Here is a 13,398-nt window from a genome sequence, read left to right as displayed (position 1 = left end):
TCCTTCATTGGCAGGCAGATTCTCTACCACTGAGCCACCAGGGAAGCCCCTATAAATGATATTTTAAATGGAAATGTTATTTGAATCTGTGGGAGGAGATCAACCAGAGAGAGAGAAGGAGAGGTTGACTGGGAACTTCCCTGGCGGTCCAGTGGTTAAGACTCCACACTCCCAAGGCAGAAGGCCCAGGTTCAATCCCTGTTGGGGACGAAGATCCCGCTGAGGAACTCCAGAAGACCAGAAGAGGAGCCCCAGCGGGGGAGGAGGGGGACACTGGTGTCAGGGAGCAAGGAAGTTGTCAGCTGTGTTAACAACACAGGTTAGTACAGTTTGGGTGCAGGGGGGGAGGCAGAAACCAGACTGCAGTGGCTGAAGATGAGGTTTGATGCAAAGGGGTAGGGAAGAGAGGAGGGGGGATGGTAGCTGAAGAGGGGCTCCAGGGCCAGTGGAGGGTGTTTTTTAGTTATTTTTGTTAAATATGTTAAATTCTTTGTTTCTGTTGTATCTGGAAAAGGAATGCCTGCTCATAAAGAATTCATACGGTAAGGTACAGGGAACCCCTAGGATCTTTCACAACAAAGAGATTGAATTGACGAAAGGCTGGCACTTGATGATGGTGACCCCCTCCCAGACTCTCCTGCGTTGAAGGACAGCTCTGCCCCTGGGGCTGGTTGGGCAGTGTGTGCCTCTCTCACCCGGGAGACATGGGCGTGCGCCTGCGCACTGAAGGGATGCACTGGAGGGGAATCCTGAGCCCTTGCCTGGGGCTTGGCCTATGCCCTGTGCCGGGAAAGGACAGGACAGGGGCAGGGAGGGGGGTGGGGGGGCACGTCTCCCAGCTGCTGCTTTTGCTCTGAGGCAGCTGGGAGTGAGGGCAGGGCCAGATGGGGAGGAAAGGGGAAAGTCCAAACTGGCTCTCAGGTCACTGGCTTTTGGTCCCACAGCCTGTTTCCAGCACAGCAGCCTGGTGGAGACTCTCAAATGTTGGGTGAGATGACATCAACGTCCACTTCAAACCCTGCAGTGATGACTCATGTCAGTCCTCACTTGCTTCCCTGCCCTATGTCAGCTGGCACACCTGCCTCTCACCTTGGCTCCTGTCCCCTCCCTCCAGCCATATGGGTTCCCAGCAGTTCTATGGATGCCAGGCATGCTTCTGCCACAGACCCTTTGCGCGGGCTCTTTCCGCTACGAGGCCAGCTTCCTCACCTTGGCACCATTGGCCGTCTGGCTAATTTTTTGTCGTGGGAGTTGTCCTGCGTATATTGTGGGGTATCTACAGCCTCTCCCTTGTAGAAGCCAGCTGCACCCAAACATACACACAGTTGTGACAGCAAAAATGTCTCCAGACATTGGCAAACAGTCCCCTGAGTACGAGGGAGGAATCACCACAGACTGAGAACCCCAGACCTAGAATGGGCTTTCCTAGATACCCACTCGGCCTCCTCCCTCCCCCGTCAAGTCTATGCTCAGATCTCACCTGCTCAGTGACACCTACCCAGACCAACTCCTTTAATCCTGCATCAGGCCCGCGGCCCCAAATTCCTGATCCCTGATCCTGTTCTTTTCCTTTTTGCCATAGCAATGGTTACTTTCTCACAGTCTACACGATTTATTGCTTTCTCACAGTTATTCTGTATTTTCTGCCATGACAGTACAAACTCCCCAAGGGCAGGGGACCTCACAGTTTTAATTACTGATGTGTCTAGAACTGTGCCTGGGGACTTTCCTGGTTCACTGGTTAAGATGCCACCTTCCCAATGAAGGGGCTGCAGGTTCAATCCCTGGTCAGGGAATGAAGATCCCACATGCCCCATGGCGAAAAAAAAAAAAAAGTATAGAACTGTGCTTTGCATGTAGCAAAATTAAATAAATATTTTTGAATGGCTTAATAAACTCGAGGACCTTAGACTGCTGCAGATGTTGGTGCGCATAAATGCACGGCAATTCTCCTCTCCTGAGGCCATACACAGTCTTGTATTGTGAGGTGACTTCCCCATGTGTGGGTGAGCAAGCCCCTTACTTCCCAGAGGGCCAAATCCATCTCGGCCTTGTCTATGTGTCTCCCTCACCCAGCACGGTGGCAGGCACTGGTTTGCAGGATGAAATGTGAAGACTAAGTTTGGGGCTGGGTTGAAGGAAGGGGAGTATCCATGATGGTTAGCAACGGAGGAGACAGTGAACAAAGACACAAGTCACCCACGAGGAGGTGTCCTGGGAAGCACCCCCAGGCTGGGCAGCACCACATGCAGGAGGCTTCCAGACACACAGAGGGGAGGAGGGCCTGGCAGAAGGCCTCAGATGGGGGGATCCGAGCTTCCTCAGCACTCTGCGCGCTGTCATTCTCCCAGGTGGGAGGTGAGCTCTGTACAATATTGAGCCAGGGCTGGGACATCTTCCTCATTACAATACCCTCCTTATTCAGGCTCTTTCTCATTGCTAGAGAAGATTAAAGATATTCAAAAGACTACATGGGTACTTCCCTGGCGGTCCAGTGATTAGGACTCTATACTTTCACTGCAAGGGGCTTGGAATTGGTCCCCGGTCAGGGAACTAAGATCCCACGTGCTGTGTGGCACAACCGAAAAGGAAAGAAAAAGAAAAAAATATAAAGCTACTACAACCAGTGGGGGTGGGGGAGACTACATGAAAAACAGTAGGTGAATATGTTAAAAGCAGAGAAAGGATAGTTTCAGGGTGAGAAGTTGGCCGTAAAGAAATACGAGTAGACGTTCTGGGTGATAGAAATGTTCTTTTTCTTGATTTGGGCGTTGGTACATGGGTGTCAACATTTGAGCTGTCAAAACTCATCCAGTTGTATGCGTAAGATGTGTGCATTTTCACTGGATGTAATTTTACCTCAATAAAGGAAAGAAGGGCAAAGAAGAATGAAACGGCAAGGTGGGGCCATCACACACCAGGAACAAGGACAAAGTGGGGACCACGATGTCCTAAATGCTTTGCGTTGGCGGAGTGGAACACAAGTGTGCTCCAGACATCCCCGCAGCTGGTGAAGGAAGGATGACTCGGTCAATAGCATGGTTCTAAGAGTCTCGGAGATTACCAACCAACCAACTGCTCAGGAAACTTCTGCTCTTGGTCTTAGGATCAATCCATGGAGACATTTCTCCTGACATCCTCCTAGCAGGTTGGGTAAAGAACTGACCTCCTGGTCAGACTCCCAAGGCAATAGGAATAAAAACAAAAATAAATGAATGGATCCTAATTAAACTTACAAGGTTTTGCACAGTAAGGGAAATCATAAACAGAACAAAAAGACAGCCTACAGAACAGGAGAAAATATTCACTGATGAGACTGACAAGGGCTTAATTTCCAAAATAAATAAACAGCTCATACAACTCAACAACAAAAAACCAAACAACTCTATTCACAAATGGGTGGAAGATCTGAAAAGACAGTTCTCCAAGAAGACAGATGGCTACAGGCACATGAAAAGATGCTCAGCATTCCTGATTTTCAAAGAAATATGATTGAAACTCAAATGAGGTATAACCTCACACCAATTAGAATGGCCATCATTAAAAAGTCTATAAATAACAAAAATGCTGGAGAGGATGTGGAGAAAAGGGAACCCGCCTACACTGTTGTGGAAAACAGTATGGATGGTCCTCAGAAAACTAATAATAGAAGCATCAGATGATCCCACTAGCCCACTCCTGGGCACATATCTGGACAAAGCTACGATTCAAAAAGATACAGGTACCCCTATGTTCCTAGCAGTAGTATTTACAATAGCCAAGACAAGGAAATAGCCTAAATGTCTATTGACAGATGAGTGGATAAAGAAGATACAGTACATATGCACAATGTAATACAACTGAGCCCTCAAAAAGAATGAAAGAATGCCCTCTGCTGCAACATGGGTGCAACCAGAGATGATCATCCTAAGAGAAACAAGTCATAAGGAGAAAGGCAAAACCATATGACATCACTTACATGTGGAATCTAGAATATGACACAATACGACACAAACGAGCCTATCTATGAAACAGAAACAGAGTCCCAGACGTGGAGAACAGGCTGGTGGTTGCCACAGCAGATGGGGCTTGGGGATGGATGGAGTGGGAGGTGAGGGTTTGCAAATGGCAACTATTATGAGCCCTGACCTCTCACTGACTCTCTGCCTCTGGGTTTGGCCTGAGCTGTCTAGGAAAACAAGAGCTGTCAGAGGGGCTGAATGGGGAATTCTGCCTCCCAGATTCTGTTTCTTGCACACCTTGGAGCCTGACAAGTAGCAGTGAGGTGGCGACAGGGTCAGCAGGAAACCCCCGTGGTCAGTGAAGCACAGACTCTGCTTTCTACAGACACGGAGGAGGAGTCAGGTTCACAGACTCCGAGGAGAGCTGAGGAGCATGACAAGGACTCAGGCCTGGGCGCACAGGGAACTATATTCAATATCCTATGATAAATCATAATGGAAAAGAATATATATACATATATATATATGATTGACTCACTTTGCTATACATCAGTAACACAACATTGTAAATCAACTATACTGTAACTTAAATGAAAAAAAAATTTTTTAAGTAGAAATAAAAAAAGGAACTGACCTCCTCATGAAGCTTTGAGAGCAAGAATCATGGGTAGTTCTTAAAAAGCCCTCCATGTGGGCTGCAGCACAGTCTGGTAGATGCAGCCTGGAGGTCAGTGATGAGCCCTGACCTCTCACTGACTCTCTGCCTCTGGGTTTGGCCTGAGCTGTCTAGGAAAACAAGAGCTGTCAGAGGGGCTGAATGGGGAATTCTGCCTCCCAGATTCTGTTTCTTGCACACCTTGGAGCCTGACAAGTAGCAGTGAGGTGGCGACAGGATCAGCAGGAAACCCCCGTGGTCAGTGAAGCACAGACTCTGCTTTCTACAGACACGGAGGAGGAGTCAGGTTCACAGACTCCGGGGAGAGCTGAGGAGCATGACAAGGACTCAGGCCTGGGCGTAAGAGCCTCCACCCAGGACCCAAACCTGTCCCGGAGCATGAACGGTCAGGTGACCAAGCATCCACATTGCCTGGGACTGAGGTGTTTCTTGGGACCCTGGACTTCCAGTGCCAGGGAAATAGAGACGATCTTGTCACCCTAGAAAGGCAAAACCGACACCACAAAGAAAACCTTCCTTCAAAAGGGTAGCAGCTGGGAATTCCCTGGTGGTCCCGTGGTTAGGACTCCCAAGTTTTCACTGCCAAGGGTACAGGTTCCACTCCATTTGGGGAACCAAGATCCTGCACCAAAACAAGAAAAAAAAAAGAGCTGAGGATATCTTATAGGGACCCAGGTACAGGGCACTCAAATGCCACAGTGACTTCAGAGAGTTTGAATCTACAGAGTCAGACATGGACCAGGAGGTAGGTAAATAATTACATACAGAGGGTTGTGAACCGGAATTTGGGATGACATTACAAAAGCCTTAACTAATTGGCTGCAGAGGGAGGCAGGATGGTCAGGAAGGCGCCACTGAGGAAGATGTTTGATTTGACTTGTTAAAAATGAGTCAGGAAGCTAATCTGGTGGCTCATGGTAAAGAATCCATCTGCCAATGCAGGAGACATAGTCTCGATCCCTGCTCTGAGGAGATCCCATATGCGGCAGAGCAACTGAGCTGTGCGCCAGAACTATTGAACCAGTGCGCTAGAGCCTGCGAAATGCAACTATTGAGCCCAAGTGCCGCAACTACTGGAGAAGGCGATGGCACCCACTCCAGTCCTCTTTTGCCTGGAAAATGCCATGGACGGAGGAGCCTGGTAGGCTGCAGTCCATGGGGTCGCTAAGTGTCCAACAGGACTGAGCGACTTCACTTTCAATTTTCACTTTCGTGCTTTGGAGAAGGAAATGGCAACCCACTCCAGTGTTATTGCCCGGAGAATCCCAGGGACAGGGGAGCCTGGTGGGCTGCTGTCTCTGGGGTCGCACAGAGTCAGACATAACTGAAGCGACTTAGCAGCAGCAGCCGCAGCTACTGAAGCCAACTTGTTCTATAGCCCACGCTTGGCAACAAGAGAAACTACTGCCCTGGGAGGCCCTCACACCACAACTAGAGAGTAGCCCTCGCTCTCTGCAACTAGAGAAAGCCCGAGGAACAACAAAGCCCCAGCACAGCCAAAAATAAAAATACAGAAAATACATTTTAACAACAGCAACAAAAAAAAAATGTGTAAGAATTAGCAAGGTGTAAATCCCTACATTTATGCCCAACCAGTTTGTCACAAGGATGCCAAGTCAAATGTGTTTTCAACAAATACTGCTAAGACAGTTGGAGTGTCACATATAAAAGAATGGAGTTGGTGACCTAAATGGGAAGAAAACCCAAAAAAGAGCATTATATGTATATGCATAGCTGATTCACTTTGCTGCACAGCAAAAACTAACACAACATGGCAAAGCAACTGTACTCCAACTTGAAAAAAATTGAGGTTAGATCCCTACTTCACACTATATGGAAAAGTTAATCCCAAATAGATCATAGATCTAAATGTAAGAGCTGAAACTATAAAACTCTTAGAAGAAAAAATAGGCCTATGTATTTGCGACCTTGAATTAGGCAACGATTTCTGAAATATGAAACCAAACGTTAAAAAGTTAAAGAAAAACTAATTCGATAAATTGGACTTCATCAAAATTAAACACTTTTTTGCTTGAAAGAATACCATGAAAAAAGTGAAAAGACAACCCATTATTTGCAAATCATGTCTCTGCGACTGTATCCAGGAGAAAGAACTCTTACAGCCTAATCATAAAAAGACAAACAACTGAATTTAAAGATGGGCAAAGGGTTTAAACAGACATTTCTCTAGAGAAGATGTACAAACGACCAGTAAGTATTTTTCCTTAAAATGTTAAAACAGAAGAGTTTCACATAACCTTACAATTCCACTCTGGTATATATGCCAGAAAATCAAAACCTTGTTCACACAAAAATCTGTCCATGAATGTTCATAGCAGCATTATTCATTATAGCCCCCAAGTGAAAACAGCAAAAATGTCCATAAACTGATGAACTGATACATAAAATGTGGTATGGTTATACAATGGAATATAGGTCTACCATAAAAAGAAATGAAGTACTGATACATGTTACCATATGGATGAGCCTTGAAAACTTCATGCTACATAAAAGAAGCTAACCACCACATAGTGTATGATTCAATTTATGTGAAATATCAAGAATAGGCAAATCTCGAGAGACTCAAAGCAGTTGTTGGGTAAGGTGAGGGGGAGGAGGGAATGGGAGCAATTGCTAATGGGGTTTCTTTTTTGAAGTGATGAAATGTTTTGAAACTAGATAGTGGTGAGGGCTTTCCAGGTGGCTCAGGGGTAAAGAATCTGCCTACCAATGCAGGAGACGCAAGGGACACGAGTCAGATTCCTGGGTCTGGACGATCCCCTGGAGTAGGAAATGGCAACCTACTCCAGTATTCTTGCCTGGAGAATCCGCATGGACAGAGGAGCCTGGCGGGCTACAGTCCATGGGGTCACAAACATTTGGACACGACTGAGCACAACACAACATACAGAGGATTGCACAACTTTGTGAATATCCTAAAAACCTCTGAATTTTACCCTCTAAAAGGGTGAGGATTGTTATATATGAATTATATCTCAATAAAGCTGCCATTTAAAGAGGGAGAGAGACTTCCAGCTTCCTGTCTGGCATGTAAGGAGCTTGGAAGTTGTCACTCCATCCTAAAGAGTAGAAAGCTGAACAAAATGAATCAACACCTTTTTTTTAGATCCATTAGAGAATTGGGGTCAGAGCATAAGCCTCTGCCCACCCACCCTCCCAGTTGGAGAGATAGACAGGAACATACAAAGAATTACAACTTAACCAGAGCAGAAACATGTCAACAGACGCCTCCACTAGAACCCCATTAGGGTAGGAATATCAAAACACTGGCGGTCCAGAATTTAAGAGAAGGGGGCACGAGTGCAGTCCTTGTACGGAAACAAAGATTCTGCATGCCGAACAATGCAGCCAAAATTTAAAAAAGGGACAAACGAAACACCCCCGGCCATTGAATTACTGGAGGCTCAGTGTGGACAAACCTAAGGGTTTAAAACTCCAGGGGGCCCAGGCTTAGATGCAGTGGCCCTTTCTTTGTGAGTTTTACCTCCAGGAACTCCACCAGATCTTAAAGTGACGATCAGAGAAAAATCTTCTCCTTCTGTCAGGAGGAGAGGAAAAGCAGCCATTTTGAGACACCCTCAAAGCATTCTGTTCTTCATGAGATCTGCCCTCAAGAGAAGCTATTTTACCAGAGCCTAACCCACCTGGGAGAAAGGAAATACCCAATCCTAGCGCTAACAATCCCATTCCCAAAACTGGAGAAACACCTGCGAAGTTTGTAGCCCAGGGCATCGGCTACTAAAATAGTGAGACCTACTCATAGGCTGTAGAATGCTTCCCTTCACCTACGCACAGACCGCGACATCGCTGAAGGCCTGTTTATAGCAATTCCTTTTACCCAGTGCATCTTGTCTGGCTTTCAGCAACAATCTACAAGGCATACTAAAAGTTAGAACAGTTTGAAGAGACACAGCAAGCATGGAAACCAGAGTCAGATAAGTTTAAAACTGGTGGCGAACTTCCCTGGTGATCTAGTGCTAAAGAATCTGCCTGCCAATGCGGGGGACATGGGTTCAATCACTGGTCCAGGAACTAAGATCCTACATGCCCTGGGGAAACTAAGCCCATGCACCACGATTACTGCCGTTGCTCTGCAACAAGAGAAGCCACTGCAACGAGAAGCCCTCACATCGCAACTGGAGGGTAGCCCTTCATTCACCACAACTAGAGAAAAGCCCTCATGCAGCCACAAAGAACCAGCACAGGCAAAAATGAATAATACAATTAAGAAAAGAAAAAGAAGAACTCACTTCACAGTTCCAGGACTGGGGCAAGGTGCGCCAGGAGGCTGTGTATGCTCTGAATCAGCATTAGATATATGGTGCTGATTCTCTGATAGCCAGGATTCATGGGTCCAGGAATCAAGGGAGTGGCACACTATTTCCTCTAATGACTCATCAGCAAGATTTTTGCTTCCTGTTCCTGTGACTTTATGCTCTGCTGACCTAGACATCTTCTTCCAGAGGGAAGGATGCTTCCACCCGGAGGCTCCATAAAGATTTCATTGAACTTGAAGTTAAGACTGCCACCCAGCCACTTTGGGCATCTCATGACTCAACAGGCAAAGAAGGGAGTTATGATGTCGGCTGGCTAGAGTGACAGATCCTGACTGCCAAGCAGAAACTGGGCTGCTATCGACTGGAGGTAAGGAAGAGTGTGTGTGGGCATCTCTTAGTATTACCGTGTCCTGCAATTAAAGTCAATGGAAAACGACAACAATCCAAGGGAGGAAGGGTTAGTAATGGTCCAAAACCCTTCAAGAATGAGGGTTTGGGGACTTCTCTGGTGGGCCAGTGGTTAAGACTCAGCGTCCACTGCCCAGATTCAATCCCTAGTCAGGGAACTAAGATCTCATAAGCTGTGTGGTGTGGCAAAATAAATAAATAAATAAATATTATAGATAAATGAAGAGATTCAAAAATGAAGGTTTGGGTCATCCCAACAAGTAAAGAGTCACAACCACCTGAGGTGCTTGCTGAAGGTAAAGACATTACAGAATGGTTAGAAGGTAGTTATAAATGCCAGCTATGAACTGAGTGACTTCACATGAACACATGGCTAGTTATAGCTATAACTGTTATGAATATTTTATTTTTTGATAATGTTTGTATGTGTATCTCTGTTTTCTTTCCTCTCTTATTGCCTTATCATGTAACTGAAGATGTATTGACTTTACATCATAGCTTTTAAGTGAAAAGTGAAAGTCGCTCAGTCGTGTTCAACTCTTTGCATCCCCATGGACTATACAGTCCATGGAATTCTCCAGGTCAGAATACTGGAGTGGGTAGCTTTTCCCTTCTCCAGGGCATCTTCCCAACCCAGGGATCGAACTTAGGTCTCCCATATTGCAGGTGGATTCTTTACCAGCGGAGCCACAAGGGAAGCCCAAGAATACTGGAGAGGGTAGCCCATCCCTTCTCCAGCAGATCTTCCTGACCCAGAAATTGAACCGGGGTCTCCTACATTGCAGGCAGATTCTTTACCAACTGAGCTATCAGGGAAGCTATCATAGCTTTCAAGTATCGTTAATTTTACATCAGAGTATTTAAGTTAGGGCATATCAAGAAGAGTAAATACCACTCAAGGACTTAACCTCTTTTGCTGGGGAAGGGGTTACTGTATTTTCAGCTGTACACATGACAGTTGTATCATGGAATTATGATCTTGTTATTATCTTTATTTGGAGATTAAATATGGTTGAAAGAGATGCATTGGGGTACAAATTGAAAAGGGGTGGACTGGTCATGGTTATTTTATGTGTCAACTCGACTGACCACAAAATGCCCAGGTTCAATATTATTTCTGAGTGTGTCTGTAAAGGTGTTCTTGATGAGATTAGCATTTGAACTGGTAGACCCGGTAAAGCAGATGGCACTCCCCAGTGTGGGTGGGCATCATTCAATCCATCAAAGGCCTGAATAGAACAAAAGATGGAGGAAGGAGAAAGTCACCCCTTTTCTTTCCAGCCTCACTTGGTTGAGCTGGGACATCTCATCTAATCTTCTCAGGCCTTTGAACTTGGCCTGAAAACACCCGTGGTTTTCTTGGGTATCCAACTTGCCAATGGGTGATCATGAAAATCATCCATTTTCAGCCTCCGAAATATATACATATACACACACATAGTCATGCTACTGAGTCTCTGGAGAACTCTGACCAATAGAAAAATCAAGCAACGTCCACAAAAGTATGAGAGAAAGAAGTATCCAGCCAAGATATGCTTTCAGTTTTGAAGGCTACAGAAGAGTTTCAAAAATAAAAGATTCAGGAACTATAAGGAAGCAATTATGAGCCCTTTCTGAAAAACATCCTAGAGAGATGAATAAAAAAGATGATAGGGAAGCGGCAGTGATAAGATTAAAGATGAGCCATTTAAATACATCGATAAGAGGGCATAACTGCAGGGATTATATTTGCAGAACAGAAAGTAAATATTATAAAACCTGACCAAAAAAGGATAAAAGCCATAATTGCGAGGTAGGATGGCCATCAGCTGACTAGAGAGCCTACATAGCTTTCCTACTTGAAAAGACTAAATTTGTGGATTAAATATTTTGTAAAAAAAAAAAAAAAGAAAATAAAGAAAATAAACACTACTGAGCTGGCATAAATAGAAATATTTCTACAGAGGCCAAAAATGTAGTAAACTCAGGAAGCCTGGGAGGTAAGTGAGCACCTAAGTCAGCTTTTCTCCCCAAGGGTTACTGTGAAAGACAGGAGACCTTGAGTTTTGTCCAGACTGTTTTCTGGGCTGCAAGGGACAGGAGATAAAGCCCAAGGCTCCACCAAGATAGTGGGAGATTTCAGCACATAATCAGGGCCTCCTGCAAGCTCAATATAAAGACACATGAAAACCAAAACCCAAACCCATTTTAGGAAGGAAGGAGCAAGGGAACTTGCCTGGTTCAACCTTGACTGGAAGGAAAAAATAATCTTTCTTGAAAACCTGAAACGACAACCCAGCCCTTCCATAGTTTGTATTGCAATTCACCCAGTTGAGGAGCTTAAGAAAACTTTCACAAAATGCAAAGGGTTCCCAGGTTCCTAGTACAGCTTCAGGCTGGCAGAAAGCAAATACACATTCTCTCTACAGGTAGGTCACTTCCATCAAAGATTCAAAGTTCTCCCAAAGATTAAGTTCCAAGGAAAGAGAGCAGCTCACAATTTAAAGCGATAAAACACACAAGCCTTAAATGAGGCATCATGAGTCATCGGAAGAGAGGAGAGACCACAGAATGACACCTGCGAAGACCAGCGCTGTGTCCAGTCACACTGCGGCCAGAGGCAAACATGGGGTGGTGGTGGGGGATTCATACAGATCCTTTCAGAATTTAAAATGTTACTATTTGGGGACCTCCCTGGCAATTTTAGGGGCATCCCTGTGGCTCAGATGGTAAAGAATCTGCCTTCAATGCGGGTGACCTGGGTTCAACCCCTGGGTTGGAAAGATCCCTTGGAGAAGGGAATGGCTACCCACTCCAGTATTCTGGCCGGGAGAATTCCATGGACAGAGGAGTATGGCAGGCTACAGTTCATGGGGTAGCAAAGAGTAGGACACAACTGAGCGACTTTCACTTCTGGCAATTCAGTGGTTAAGACTTCACCTTCCAATGTAGGGGGTGCAGATTTGATCTCTGATCAGGAAGCGAAGATCCCCTTGGGGCCAAAAAACAAAACATAAAACACAAGCAATACTATATCAAATTCAATAAAGATTTTGAAAATGGTCCACACCTGAAAAAAATAAAAATCTTTAAAAACTGTTACTCTTTACTCCATCATGGATTTTTACATTAATTTTAATTTTTAAAATACTGCATTAAAGTATTATTTATGAGTTTTTTTGTTGCCCCTTAAATTTGGTCCCTGTGGAGAGCGCCCTGTTTGCCGCTCCTGAGACTGGCCCTGGCAGAGTTCCCTTATCTAATTGCCATTTGTAATAAGATGGATGGATCTGGAGGATATTATGCTAAGTGAATAAGTCAAACAGAAATATTATGTAGGGATTTTGCTAGAGGTTGGGGTACAGGTTTGATTCCTAGATGGGAAACTAGAATCTGGCATGCCACATGCACAGCCCAAAAAAGTAATAAATACTGCTGCTGCTACTACTAAGTCACTTCAGTCGTGTCCGACTCTGTGCGACCCCATAGACGGCAGCCCACCAGGCTCCCCCGTCCCTCAGATTCTCCAAGCAAGAACATTGGAGTGGGCTGCCATTTCCTTCTCCAATGTATGAAAGTGAAAAGTGAAAGTGAAGTCGCTCAGTCGTGTCCGACTCTTGGCGACCCCATGGACTGCAGCCTACCAGGCTCCTCTGTCTATGGGATTTTCCAGGCAAGAGTACTGGAGTAGGGTGCCATTGCCTTCTCCAATGATAAATACTACATAATCTTATTTATATGCCAAATCTAAACCAAACAGAACAAAAACTATACTCATAGAAAAGGCAATCAGATTTGTGATTACCAGGTGAGGGTGGGGGATGGAGGAATTACATGAAAGTGGTCAAAAGGTACAAAGTTCCAGTTATAAGATAAGTAAAGTACTGGGAATGTCACGTATACAACATGACGACGGCTATACGGTATACTGGAAAGTTGTTAAGAGTAAATCCTGGGCTTCCCTGGTGGTCTAGTGGTTGGGAATCCGCCTGCCAATGCAGGGGACATGGGTGTCAACCCTGGTCTGGGACGATCCCACACGCTGTGGGGTAGCTGAGCCCGGGTGTCACAACTACTGAGCCAGAGCTCCAGAGCC

The sequence above is a fragment of the Ovis canadensis genome, chromosome 11 (assembly GCF_042477335.2).
Source record: "Ovis canadensis isolate MfBH-ARS-UI-01 breed Bighorn chromosome 11, ARS-UI_OviCan_v2, whole genome shotgun sequence".
Taxonomy (NCBI): Eukaryota; Metazoa; Chordata; class Mammalia; order Artiodactyla; family Bovidae; genus Ovis; species Ovis canadensis.
The sequence above is the reverse complement of the archived record's forward strand: the minus strand, read 5'-3'. Positions refer to the sequence as shown.